A 14,448-nucleotide genomic window follows, 5' to 3' on the forward strand; every position below is an offset into this window, starting at 1 on the left:
GCCATGAGAAGGGCTGTTTGCCCCTTGGTAACAAGGCATTTCTGCAATGGTGAACTGATTCCCCCCACCACGGTGTATTTCCTGGTAGTTTACTAGTTTCTCTAACATTTGTTGTACTAGTCCAGGTCCCCCTGCTGAACTTGGTGTTCTTTGTTGAGGGGTAGATAGTGTGTGATCCAGACAGGTGAGGAAATGGAGTGCAGGGCAGGCCCGAGGCTGGTCCTGTCCACGTGCCTGCCACCCGGGACTAAGTGGTGTCACAGCTAGACGTGCCTGGTACTAGCTTGTCCTGAGGGCTGTCCCATGCCTGTTCTTTCTCTTTCCACATGTCATTTGGTGAAACCAGAATTTACACTTGGGTATTTTAGTGAGGAAAGCAGCAATTCTTTTCGTTTCACTATGTATGTTGTCAAGTTAGTCGGAGTGTTCCTTACTGTCCCCTGATGTCCCCACCAACTTAGATAGAGACACATGGAAATCAGCTACAAAAGTAACTGGATTTTAATGAAGCCAACAGTTCTCTTTGAGCAGTTTCTCAAAAAACAAACGTTCCACCATTCGGCAGGAAAGATAGGATGCCTTAGGTGAGAAAGAAAGACAGTTGGTGCCAAAGTGTGTGGGAACGTGTGTAGGAAATGGCAGGAGATGATTTGCAATGGATTAGAATGCAGGGGATTGACAGCCAGGAAATGGGCTAAACTTAATTTTAAATAGTACGGTAGTTTCACTTTCAAACAACGTACTTAGTGTGGTTTTCTTTAGTTAACCATGAAACATTTTCTCCCAAGTGAAGTTTCTCTGGTTACAAAGCTGTATATTTAGTTCTTAACATGATGGTACTATGATAAAGTCCAAAATGTCTGGACACAGAATTTTGTGTTTGTTAAGTGTCTTATGAGTTATATTCTGTTTAAAAATAAATTTGTACTGTTTGCATTCTCAGACACCCTGTATTGTGTTGCTTTTTATGATTCCTTTTCAAATGTCAAGCATGGTGATAAAATAACTTTGTATAGATAAGCCCCCCCCCCCCCAATCTGGATAAAGATCTGGGCATTTGGAGGTGGGAGGATAATGGAGGGCGGTGGTGGGCTCTTGTGCGCGGGATGGGGGGACATAGAGAGTGGAGGGTGGAAGGTAGAGTGGCCGATTTTGTTTTTCACACAGCAGCTGGAGTCGCCTTTGAGGTCTTGTTTTGAATGAATGAAGATCTGGAGAGGTTGATGACTCCCAACATAAAAATACTACTTTAACCTTTCTCATTTTAATTGAAATTCTGGGAACTTTTTTTCTTTTATGCTAAAGCCCCTTTCCATCTGCTTAAGTAATAGGGCATCTTATCTCTCCCCCCCTTACACACACACACACACACACACACACACACACACACACACAATTTTTTTTTTAGTCAGTAGCGTTTCTTCTGAGGAAATCTTTGGGTTTTGCTGGGTTAAAATGTTCATTTGCCAAAACAGAATCTCTGACATTTTCTGATTAGATGTCTTCCAGTAAAAGTGAGAAGGAGCGCAGGAGTGGGCCATGTCCCTAGCTCTGGAGTGCACAGAGAGGAAGAAAGACTCACAAAGGGGAAGTGGCACTAACATTTTCATGCAACCTGTGGCCAGGCTTCTGGGGCATGGAGCTGAGTCTGAGTTCGTGGGATTGGAGGAGTTAAGAAAATGCTGTTTGATAGATTATTAATTTGTGTGCGTGCGAGAGAGAGAGAGAGAGAGAGAGAGAGAGAGAGAGAGAGAGAGAGAGGAGGAGGAGGAGGAGGAGGAGGAGATAGACAGACAGACAGATAGATCCTGGTGTCTGGAGGCTGGAAAGGGTGTTGGATCCCTTAGAGCTAGAGTTAAGGGTAGTTAGGAGCTGTCCACCATGGTGCTAGGAACTGAACTAGGGCGCTCTGCAAAAGGAGTAAGCACTGGAACTGTGGAGCCGCCTCTCCAGTCCCCTGGAATACTTTTGTTTTGTTTCACCCCCTAGGATGAAAATGACGTGCTGGGGGGTTGACTTTACATTTAGCTGGGTGTTGGAATTTTTGTGTGCCCAGAGTGTCTCACATGCAGTTTAGATTCATGGGATCATAGATGAATGCTTTTATTTTGTATTAACCACCAATCATTGCAAGTTGGAGAAATTTTAGGAAGAAACGTTTGCAGGCCAGTCTTTGGACTGCATGGTTTGTATAGCTCTCCTACCTCTCAAGTGCATTGCACACTTTCAGAATGCCAAAACACCACTGTTGTGGATAGTACATTGTTACGTTTGTTCAAGAACATAATTTTTTTTTTATTATAAGCGATGGAGAGACACTTTTGTGTTTAGTTTTCAAGGAGTTCCGCAAAGGAGGAAGTGCTCCGCTCTCCTGCATCCTAGGCCACCTTTGTAGACGGCCGTAATTAAAGCTTAATACTTCAGAGTAGCACAATGATGAGGATGATGAAAGGCAGCAGATGGGATTGAAGAACATTTGCTTTGTAGTTCCACAGACCTGGGTTGAATTCTCATTCTAGCCTTTTAACTCCTTTGTGACCTAGGGGAAGTTATGCAGCTCCCTTGGGTCTCAGTTACTTTAATTGAGATAATATATGCCTGGAATTTAGGTCACTGTCTAGGTACTGTCAGTGTTAAATGTTCTTTCCCTCTTATTTCATGCTGGGAAAACTTCTTTCCCACACACACTGTGGGCTCCATTGAAAATCCACCTGAAGCTCAGTCCTTTTGGGAGCCTCTCTAGGCCCCAGGGCCCTGGAGGCAGAGGGTCACATAAGGACTGGTGACCTAGGCTGTGTCAATTGACTATGGGCAAATAGCTTGGACTGTGGTGCCTGATTGCATTTCCTTCACGGCTAGCTTTGGACAAGGGGCTTTAGTGGATGTTCTTGCCATGGCTCAAGGGATAGCCCTCCTCATAGCAGCACTTCTTAGAGGGCACTGGGAAGAGATGGTGGGAACTGAGGCACTCTTGCCCAGCAGTTGAACACTACAAAGCCCAGCCTGCAGTTGTTTACACACTGCATGCTAATTAGGAACACACGTTTCATGCTTTGAAGTTGTGAAAAGCTCGCCTGCCTGCATTCTAAATTGATGCCCGCCTGCCTCTGGGATGCCATTTATTTAGAGTACTTGGGGAAGCACATCCCTCAGTGAGACCCTTGGTTGCCTCAGTGGACATTTCTCTTCCAGCTTCTGGGTGATTTTCCTTTCCCATTGTTCCTTGACAGGTCCCTCCACCCCCTGTTTAAACAAGGATTAAAAAATACTTCCTTGAGCTGAGCTGTGGCTGTTGTACATGGATTGGTGTTTGGAAAGCCTTTCTGAGCAGGTGTGGAGCAATGAATAGTCTTTTTAATTTCATTTTTTTTAATTTATTTTTTTTTAACCTCTTCTGCAACAAATGGTGGAACTCCATGTCCACACTCTTTTCAGTCTGTAGTTAATGGGTTCTCCATGCTTCCCAGCTGCTTGTCATGTGCACAGCTGACTAAACCAGAGACGCCTTTCCAGTAAGGTGAGCCGAGCTGGCGTTTGAGGAGGACAGAGGCTTTGGTAGAATTAGCGCTTTGACGACACGAACACATGCAAAGGCAGCTGAAAACTTAAGCATTGCTAATCAGAAGTATGTTTCAGGATATGGAACTTTCCAAAAACGTGGGTGTACTTAAGGAAAAACACCCAACAAGGAGTGGATTAATAGACTCTCCTGTGCTAAGACCCCTGTGTTGGTTTGCATACCTTTAAACAGCTTACTGTCTCAAGGACCATTTCTGGCTCCCATTTTATTTTCGAGACACTTTGCCCTTGCTCTCCTGCCAAGTGCCCTCTGCCCGGCTCACTCATTTACGACAGGTTCCTTTCTCTTTACTTGTTAAATCGAATTCTTTTCAAGGGAACATTTGGCTTGCGTTGAGTTCAAAGGGGCTTGTTCTGATTCTTGGGAGTTTATTTCTCTGCAGTTGGCTGCATATGTCTGAAAGCAGCTTTCTGGAAAGGATTGGCCATCTGCTTCAGGGAAAATCTACTTTCCTCAAGTCAACAAATGGATAATACCAGTAACAAGATACAGTAAATACTACTGCCCCATCAGACAGCCTGGTGATAGGAGTTCCCTGAAATCCAGTGTTGGTCCAGTCCACGTTCTCATCCGAGTCTCAAGCTAGAGGTCTATAATTATTGAGAGGAAATAATAGGATATTTTAAGTACAGGAAATAGGGGGAAAGCTTACAATAGCTTTCCTGTTAAAAGTTACTTTGTAGGAAAATGCTACTTGGAGTTAATTGAGTGGTTAGTAGCAGTCTGTAGTCTAGAATTGTAAGGCAAAAGCACTTAACACAGCAAATGCTCTTACAAATGTGTTTAAAATTAGTCAGAATTAATGGCATGTCAAAGCCACCCTTTGAAAAACAAAATAACCCACAAAACTGTCTCTTCTTTTTCCCCCTTGAAAGCTGGAATCACACTCGGAACCTTGCTTGATACAGTTAAATCCTCGGAAAATGGCTAGGAGCGAGACTACCCGTGTACCTGAGTGCCTCTTGAGCTACAGGAATGATTCTGGATCGACACTGGCAAATGAGTAAGAGGTGAAGTGCCCATGGCAGACCTGGAGGAAGAGGAGTGTGATGAGAGTTAGTAATATAAAGGGCCAAATAATATCCTGCAGGCTTTATTTGAATTACTTTGTTAGAAGTTTCCAGAAACACTGTAGGATGAGGAAAGCGAGGCAGTAGGCATTGGATGAGTGGTCTGTGCTCTTTCAGCTGGCGCCCACAGTGGCCTTAACCCCTCTGCTGTAGAGCGACTATGACGCTTTGAGTGTATCGGTGATTTTAGTTGTAAGTAACTAAGGTGTTGGCTACTAGGAAACCTTCAGATGGAAACACATACTCCTTGTTTATATAGAAGCAGGCATAACTGAAATGTGATAATTTGGCAAAATGCAGAATTTCAGAACTTGTGTTTTCAGTCATCAACAGGACTTCACTTTTAGGAATCATTCAACTCACTTGATATGCGCAGAAGTATATGAAGAGCTGTTACTTACATGATCTCACAATGCATTTTGGCTTAGAGAGAGTGACCCATGCTTCCAAGCACATTCTAGAAGGAGAAATGAGAGGAGAGATTATACAGTGATGATTAAAGTATGAAGTCTTCGCCACCTGTCACTGTAAGCTTGGTGTATATGTCACTCATCACTCTTGGCTCACGTGATCTCAGAGGCATCTCTGGCCTAGTTGGGGCTCACTCTTAGGAAGGCCGGTGCTCCCAGACACTTGTTTCCTGGTGTCATGTGGATATGTATTTCATTTTGGAACTTTGAGGACTTCCTATCTTGGACGGAGCCTGGGGAAGTGAAAACATCTGTAGGGCTTCCAGGAGCAAATGCCGGTGGAGACCGCGTCACACGGAGGGACAGAGTGCCATGGGACAGTCTAGGGACGCTCACTTTGGGCCGCTTTGAGCCCATGCTGTGTCTGTCTCCCTTTGTCTGTTGGTCTTTCTATTCCACTCTTGGCGGTGTCGGTAGAGGTTACGGCAGGCTGAGATGGATCTTGAGGAGGACGCCATGGGCTGAGAACAGTTTTATAGCCTCTGCTATGTATGTTCTAGCCTCAGTGTACAAAAGTTTGGGATGTAGGAACAGGAAGCAGTCCTGTCTCTATCTGGTTTGGGGAGTTTCTGTGAGAATGTGCTCTTGGTGACATTTCCTGAGGGGCACCTGCAGGCTAAGGCAGAATGGACTTTTCCTCTTTCCCTGTCTTATTTGCTTCTTGAACTCCATCATGCTCCACCTTCCCTTGACTCCATCCCACCTTTCCAAAAGTGTCTTCCCAACTAGTCTGCTGTCAGGAAAAGGCTGAGTTTTTAGCCTGTTGACCTCATTTATTCTGTGCGCTCCTATGCATTTTGACTAAGAATGTTATTATACATCATATATATTTTGTTTCTTTATCCTTTATGCATTTTGTAAAGAGAAAATTTACTAGAATTCAGGAAGTATTTTACCGATATTTCGCCTTTTCACTCACTTTCTTGTCTGCCTTTTTTCCTTTTTTTCCCCAGCTGCAAGCACACATGCATGCATACTCTCAAGCTCCTGGCCTTCTCCACTCTTGGCGTTTCTTTCTCAGTGAAACATGTGAGTTCTTTTCCTCGTACTCCCTCCCAACACACATTTGTCTCCTGCTTTGGAGACAGCCCAGAAGTGATGCAGTTTAACTGAACAGTCAGTGGAGCAGGTAGCAATTTCAAGACTTGTCTCTCAAACCTTGAGCCAAGGCTTCCTTTGATTTTACAGAGATGCCTTAGTTGTGCACATAGTTTCCTTTTAGGATTATGTTTTCCTCTGTCTTGGTTCTTTTCCCCCTCTCTTGTAGCAGAATACCACACATTGGGTAAATTGTAAACAATGTATGTTTATTTAGTTAGCATATGATTCTGGTGGCTGAGATATCTGGTGAGCTGAATTTGGTGATTGTCTTCATCGCTTTTCTGACATGGCAGATAGAAGGCATCCATGTGGCAGAGAGAAGGATCACTCCCAGGACATTAATAGACTCATGGGAGCAGAACCCTCATGACCTAACCACCTCTTCAGAGCCCTGCCCCTTAGCACTGTACAATAACCATTACATTGCAAGATGAGTTGGGGTGGGGGGGGGGTGGACCTCCAAACCTCCACATGTTCATTGGTTAATTTTTCTTTGTGTTTTGACATTGAACAAGATGAAGTGCTGCTTTCTTCAGATAGTCACCAGAAGCTGTTTGAAATGGAGGTGTTTGGAACAATATGTGAGACATTTCTCCATATGAACGTTCTAACCATCACCCTTTTCTAGAGGGGTTGGCGAGATTACAGTGCCAAGACCAGTAGCTTTCTGCTGACCTCTGTTGTGTGATAGGTGGAGAGCAATTCGTGGTAGCCCACACTGTCCACTTGTCTTCTTGCCCACAAAGTGTTGTAGGAGACAGATGTATTCTTTAAAACTTTTTTTTCTGATCATAAGAGAAATTTTTCTGTAGGAAATTCAGATCCTATAAAAATTGTGAAGAAGCAGAAATCACAGTTAATTTTGGTAGAATAGGAATTATTGCTGTTTATAGTTTGGTAATGTGCATATGCACATGCCAAAGCACCCAGACACATGTCACTAAGGATTTAAGGATTTAATGTAAGTGAAGTCCTACTTCTTGTCTCACTGTTTACTAGCCTTTAGTTCTTCACTGAGGGCATGGCTTTGTCCGTGAATGTTATCTTGAAAGTGACTGGTTCCATCTTACATACCCGTTACAGTATGTTTCTCAGCATCCTTGAAGATGCTTGTCTGTCAATTCTTCATTGTTCTGAACAACTCTACACTAAACATACTGGCACACCTGTCTGGCCCACTCAATTTTGGGTACCAATTTCCTTAAGTAGAATTACTTGTGTAATTCTATTTTACAGATACTGTATTTTAACTATAACAGTACACCAAAATACGTACTTTGGTATGTTGCAACATTCCCAGGAAACTCAGAACTCTGTCACATTCGATCAGATGCACTGAGTGTCCCATTACCTAGGACATTGTGTTTCCACTCACTGTACTAGAGGGTGCTGTGTGGGCTTTTACAAGTTCTTCTTTTTGTAGTCTCACCTCCTTTCTTAAATATCATGCTTTAAATCTGCAGAGGGGTTGGAAAACAACTAACTGTATTATATATAATGTATAAAATAAAGACATGCAACCTCCAATATAAGGGCTGTGAAGTATTCCATTGCAGGTTGGGTAGGAAAGTTACTAGTTGGGTTTGGCCAAAGAACGACTTCTTTTAGTTTGAGGAATATTATGTGACCACTTCTGCTGGCTGGGCTGTTAATTCTCTCACGTGGTAGCAGCTTCCTGGCCAATGTGGAGTCAAGGCCATGAAGACAGAGATAGAAGGCAAACTTGTGTGCTAGAATTACCCACTTTAGGTTGTGCTCTCTCAGCTCAGGAAGTAATGGTTGGTGCAATACGGGCTCCTCCTCCTCCTGCCCCTCCTCTTCCTCATGGAACATCCCACTTGGACTGCTCATCTTTGGGAGAGTCTTCTTTCTTCTGTGAAAAATTAAGAAAGTATTCTTTTACAATTTCATTACAGAAACGTAGACACATGTATATATGAATGTATATGTGCTTTGGCATGAGCACATGGCATTACATGCAACCAGATTGTCTGTCTGTCTGTCTGTCTGTCTGTCTGTCTGTCTGTCTATCTATCTATCTATCTATCTATCTATCTATCTATCTATCTATCTATCTATCTATCTAATCTATCTATAATATACCTACTTACCTATTTACTTTGTACTTTGATAATTCTTCCCCATTACCCCATCATCATCCTTTCCCCTCCCATTGAATTCAGTCTTCTTCCTGTTTCCATGTGTTTTTATTTGTTTGTGACCCACTGCACTTGATTATTGAGTTGCCTGCATGAGCACAGGGCATGGTGTGGTGTTACTCACTTTTCTTTGGGTTTGCTCTTGCGTTACCAGACCACTCACTGTGTCTTCTACAGGACTAGGAATGAGAGGAGTCAGCTAAATGCTGATTGCTAGGACCCTGGCACTCCCTGCATGACAAGCATCCCTGGCCTGATGAGTATTATTGGACCTTCATTGTTGACTGTTTGATTTGTGGCAGCCCTCACTGAGTCCTGGGAACACAAATCCGATTCACACTCCTTTCTCCCATGCCCTTGGAGCTCCCTGGAGTGAAAGCAAACAGTAGGGTTATTGACAACCCATTGTGATGGGAGCGTTATCGGTCAGTTATTCCTGGGGACCTGCAAAGGCTTCCAAAACAAAGGAAAAGTTGTTCTATTTATGGTAAATAAGAGGAGTTGTTTGGGCATGTATCTTTAAGAAGGAGAGATAATTGGCTAGACAAGGTGGGTTGGAAAGAGATTTTCAGTGAAAATTGCCTATCTTTCCCAAGAAAGTCTTCACAGCTTTGTAGCTGATACGTGTATCACAGTGTTGGAGGAGGGAGCTGGCAGAGACAGTGTAGTAAAGGCAAGCCAGGCTGTGGTGGATCTTGGGCGCCATGATGAGGAGTTAGACTTGACTATCTGAGGACAGTGGAATGCCACCAGAGGGCTTTCATTAGTCTGCCTTAATGTATGGGTTTGGTCAAGATGGTCTAGCGAAATCCTGTTGTGTTCACTCCAGGAAATGAGAAAATCCTGTTTTTGAGTTGGCGAATGTGTTAAGTGTTCGTACCAGAGGGCATTTGTTTCTGATGTGACTTATCCCTTCAACAGTGCTGTGTCAACACCTGAACAGTGAGTGGAAAGAAGTCTGGGCTTAGGGGACACTGTTTCAACAGACTTAACTGCTCAGGGCTGAGGAGTGTTTCCTGCAGATGGTCTGCTTCTGGTGGAGGGGTTACAGGTGGAGGAGGCACAGACAGGCCCAAGATGGGATAGACAGCAGGGGTGTGAGGGCAGTCTCTTCGTAGTGCAGGAGGCCACTGGTGTGCATTATACCCACCTGACTCATAGCCACACTCAGCTACCAGTCTGTCAGGGTGTCATCTTTATACTGAGTTAAGCAGTATCAGAGTTATGATAAAATGTCAATGTTTAATTGATGAATCAAGTACAGGGTTAGACATACGGTGATAGTTCAGCAAATATTAATTGATTTCTTCAAACCTGACCTCAAACAGAATGGATTTCTGAAGTTGAAAAACACTTGGTTAGAAATTCCGTGTTTCTTTTTGATGTGTCAGAAGTGATTGAGATTTCAGATCCCTGATTTATAAATTAAGGAATTTTATTCATTTGACCTTTTTAAAAAAAGTTTTATGAATGAAACAGTAGGCCATGGTCTGTACTGGTAATCTGAAATTAAAGTGTTGTAAAATAATTTATTGCTGTACATTGTTGAGATGAAGTAAAGAAAATTGCTTTACTTGGGGGAGAATGGGCCATTGATTTTGAATGTCTTATTTATATTAAGCTTGACACGAGAGGAGTGGATTTAAGATACGCTAACTTGGTATATTTTTTGGAAATTAAAGACTCTGGAAAGTTCGTGTTTCTTGAACATTTTACACACTGAAATTAGAGCTACAGTGTGACCTTTGGAGTCAGAGTAATCTTGGGCAGGGTGGGCCAGAGGTCTGGGTTTGGCTCTCTCTTTGTCTCATCTAGCTCTGCTGTTCCTGGAGTGGACAGTTGCTCTTCTGCTTCTGATTGGGTTAGGTCTCCCCAAACCCCATTGCTGAATTAAAAATGCACTTAGCGTACAACCTGCTTAGCAGTACACAACCCCGTGGAATGTCTGCCTTTTATTCTGGTGACTGTGGCCACGTGGGCTGTAGCTACTGCCAGAAGTACTGTGGCACATATCTCTAGCCCAAGAAAAGATAAAAACGGGAGGTATGGTTTCTATTGAGTGGCTACCCGTTTCACCCCATTGTAAAGCCGGTACACAGTCAAGTCGAGCACTCTTCAAAGTTAAGGACAGTATATGACTTAAGTTTGTCACTTTTATCTTCCTCGTTTGAGAAATTACCACAGCAACACTTAACTCCCTTGACCTTACCAGTTTCTTTTGAGAATTTGATGTTTTCATTCAAATGTCAGCAAAACCTTTTATTTAGCTCATAAAATGTTACACAAATGGCAGTGATGGTATCAGAAGTTTTTTTTTAGGGATATAGTGTAATGTTTAAATTGGTGCGGCTTAAGCCAGTTTAAAAATGGAAGAGGGAAATCTAGATTACAAGTAAACTAAATATTTTGAAACATGGTGTTTGAGGGATTTCCACATAATCCTTACTGAAGTTTTGAACTGGAAAAATCTCTAAGAAGTATTGAAAATATAATAGCAATGAATTTGTACTCATAGAGTTGAAAAAAATGTCTTCAGTGTACAAACTAGTGAACTGCCTCCCAGGGCGGCTGGTGGAGACCCACTGTTGGCTCACTGGTGAAGAGTAACGAGACGTTGAGTTAAACCAGTGTCTCCTGACTTACTGCCTTACTGTTGAGTCTGCCTGAGGTTTTTTAGTATATAAAATAAGCAGGCTATTCACTCTTGGATATTGATTTGTATGTGGCCTAAAAACATTCCATTATTTCAAAATGTATCCTCTTCTAAAAGAAGCATATCTCCGCTGTAACACAGCTCCAGCATCATGCAGAAAATGTATTTGTAAACAAATCATCAAAATATTTTTTCTTAAATACTTTGGATTTACTACAAACAAAGTTGGTCTTAATCAAGTTTGCCTCGAATGTTGTATTAGAATGGCAGAAAATGCCCTGGGCATTGGCAGTCATGACGATCAGCCTTCATTTCTGGAGAAAATGACAGTTCAGTTTTCTTGGTGTGTGGGTATTGTGGGCTCTTTCAGGTACTCCAACATAGGCCATTCATCAGTAAGAGCTAAGTTGTTTAGAGGTGACTTCTGAAGGGGACACACAGACTGTTGACCTGTTTAATTCCCTAATACCTATGGTCCAAGTCTACTTGGTGTGCCTCGAGAGAAAGGTGAAGGAGTGAGCACAGAGAGAAAATTAACCATTATAGTCACAAGTGTGCCAGGCAGCTCCTGCTGCCATTTAAGACTGATCGCAAAGCAACTGCTCCGTGGGAGTTGAGATGATGACTTGCCTTGCTGTCTGGTAGCTGTGAAACTCGTGAGTGAACTTGGGTCCCATTCCCTTGCTGTGGTTCCAGCCGTTGACTGGATCTTACTGCGTCAGGCTTCTTGAGCAACTCTTCAGGCAACGTTGTGCAGTGGTTGTGATTTTGGAGCTTGTGGCTTTAGATTTAAGTTGGAATTCTGACCGTTTAGTACCTTTTGACCTTGCCAAGCAAATTATTCTCTCAGAGCCTTGCTTTCTTCCTTTGGAAAATGGGTATAGTATTTACTTCATCAACATTGCTTATAAAGGGTTCAGCACAGTGACTGCTTAAGTTAAGACGGTGGTTTTATGATGAAGCAACCCTTGTATGATACCATGTCTTAGAATTTTCTCTGAGTCAGAGGCAAACTGAATCTGTGAACAGTGCCACTAGAGAGCGTGTTACGAGACAAGGAAAGGTGACTGTGAGCTTAAGGTTGACTTGTAGGACAGAGGTAGGAGAGATGACCATGAGTTCCAGGCTAGTGTGATCCAGTGTGAGGCCCTGTCTGAACAACAACAGAAATGTATTTTGATTGAATGTTGAGTTTGTCTGGTGTGTTGGATTGATAAATTTACTATCTCATTCCAGGCTTTCTTACACAAGGATCTGCTTTGCCAGGGAGCCCATTTCTGTTGTTTTGACAGGGAAACAATAAGATCTCTGCTTTTTCCAGAGCTCTACCTTTACTGAGTTGAATGAAAGGTGTGAGCAAGACTTTGAAGCATGTATTTTGTGGCTCAGGGCTCAGATCTTTGGTTGCAAAGCCCTTACTTAGGACTGGCTTCTAAGAGAAACTTGGATAGTACCAGCATGTGTTAAGGGATGGTGTTTTGGGCAATTTCAGCACCTTTGGACATTACACAAAGAACTGAAAAACAAAACCTCTCGTCTTGAACAAGGTGATTGGTTCCCCTGACTTCTTCCCAAATCTGAATGGACTCTTAGGAAGAGCATGTGTCCTTTGTGTATGAGGATTAAAGTGGCATGATGATTGCAGGGAAAAGAACACAGGCGGGAGTCCCCAAAGCTGGCCTCTGATGCCAGCTTGCTGTTTGATGATGACCTGCCTAAGCATGGCAGGTTCCTGGGATAGCTGCAGTTTCTCTCCCTCAGTGTCCACAGGTGATCTCCAGATTTATGGAACCACAGTGTTGACGGTAGCTTTGTGTGACCTAAGCATGTAGGGTCATCCTTTCTGAAGTGTCGTGGTAAGGCTTCATCTCACCGTGTTAGTCTTTTTGCTTCTGTGGGAGATGGGGTATCCTTGGTTTTCAGGGTTTTTATTTTAAAGTGACTTACTGGCTTGCCGTGTTGTGTAGGGTCCTTCTGCTTCAAGGGCCTCAGTCTGTCTATTACTGACCTTACATGATACATCATCAGGTTCTGAATGGGGATTAGGTCTGCTCATTTCCTGGCTGTGCCTCCAAAGCTTTGCTTATGCTCCTAGGACATGATTTCAGACTCCATGTAATCATGCTTGCTTTCCCCAGCTACTCCAGTTTCTCGATGTCACATTTAAAATGTGACCTTCAGAAAACCATACAGAACCCTACACAGGACACAATGAATGCAGAACGCTTCAGAGCTATAGTTTTCCTTACAGAGCCAGAGTGTTACTTTGAAACGGACAGCATCTGGGTGTATAACGCATACAGTGTCTGTATATGAGTTGTTCATAAGCAGGGCCTCCTGTTATAGATGAACCCCTAAAGAGTAATTCATGTTATCTTTCTCTTTATGTGGTATTTTCTGTTACTTGTTCTGGTCAGTGGAATTTTTATGAACCTCTGCTCTGGCCTGGGTATTACTAAGTTCCTCTGGTGGTCACCTCCTCATTCCTTTTTTTTTTTTTTAAAGAATATCTTATTCTTTGACAATTTCATATATGTAAATAATGCATCTTGACCATATGTACCCCAAATTCCAGGAACCCCCTTTTCTCCCTCACGCTCACACAGGTACACTCATCCTTTCACGTCACCTCCTTTGTTGTTGTTAGTAACCCACTGAGCAGGGTTTGTGCTGCCTGTTGGAACGATGATTGATCGTAGCTGCAGAGAGTTCATGGGTGCAACAGCCTGTCATGTCCAGAAGACAGCAGTTCATAGTAGTTCCCCCATCCCCTGGCCCCTCTTCCGCAGTCTTCTCAGAGCCTTAGGGATGGGCTAAATAAACACAGATGTCCCATTTAGGTCTGAGCGTTCAGTAGACCTGTTGACAGTTAGGAGTCTCTGCATTACCTGTGGACCACTCCAGGGAGGAGCTCTGGCCAGGGCTGAGGGCAGCACTAATCTGTGCCACTTGCTCATTCTTGCTAGTCACACGTGTGCGTTCATCCCAAGTGGTGAATGGAAATGCTTACCAGGGCACAGGCAGATAGAGGTTTTGGGACAGACTGCCACGGTTCTGTGTTTGGCTGGTGGAGAACCCGGACAGGGATTCTAAGCTCTGTTACCCAAGTACTTGTAATGAGTTTACATGTCGCTTATCTTGGTTTGAAGCTTTTAACTTAGTTTTCTGATGAATGAATTGTCTTGTGTCTTGCAAATTCTGTATTAGTTTTGATTTCTGGCTATAGTAGACTTGTGGTGTGAGGTTCACCATCCTTGCCATGTTTTATTTAGCTTTTGGTTAGTGACTTCTGCCCCTCTCTTTTCTTTGTATTCACTCAGTTTCCATGATTTCTAGACCCTGAGTGCCTTATACTGACCGTTAAAGGGCTTGCTGGACCAACTAAGGAGGGAATCTTGAAAAACTGAGGAAGTTT

The 14,448-nt window shown here is 43.1% G+C and overlaps 1 protein-coding gene across 1 annotated transcript in view; it reads left to right on the forward strand.

Annotated features, from left to right (window-relative positions):
- Positions 1 to 14,448, forward strand: part of Zswim6 (zinc finger SWIM-type containing 6) — a 184,340-nt gene that overhangs the window by 41,411 nt on the left and 128,481 nt on the right. The gene's annotated exons all lie outside the window — the stretch shown is intronic.

This window comes from Peromyscus maniculatus, chromosome 15 (assembly GCF_049852395.1).
Source record: "Peromyscus maniculatus bairdii isolate BWxNUB_F1_BW_parent chromosome 15, HU_Pman_BW_mat_3.1, whole genome shotgun sequence".
NCBI classification, from domain to species: Eukaryota; Metazoa; Chordata; class Mammalia; order Rodentia; family Cricetidae; genus Peromyscus; species Peromyscus maniculatus.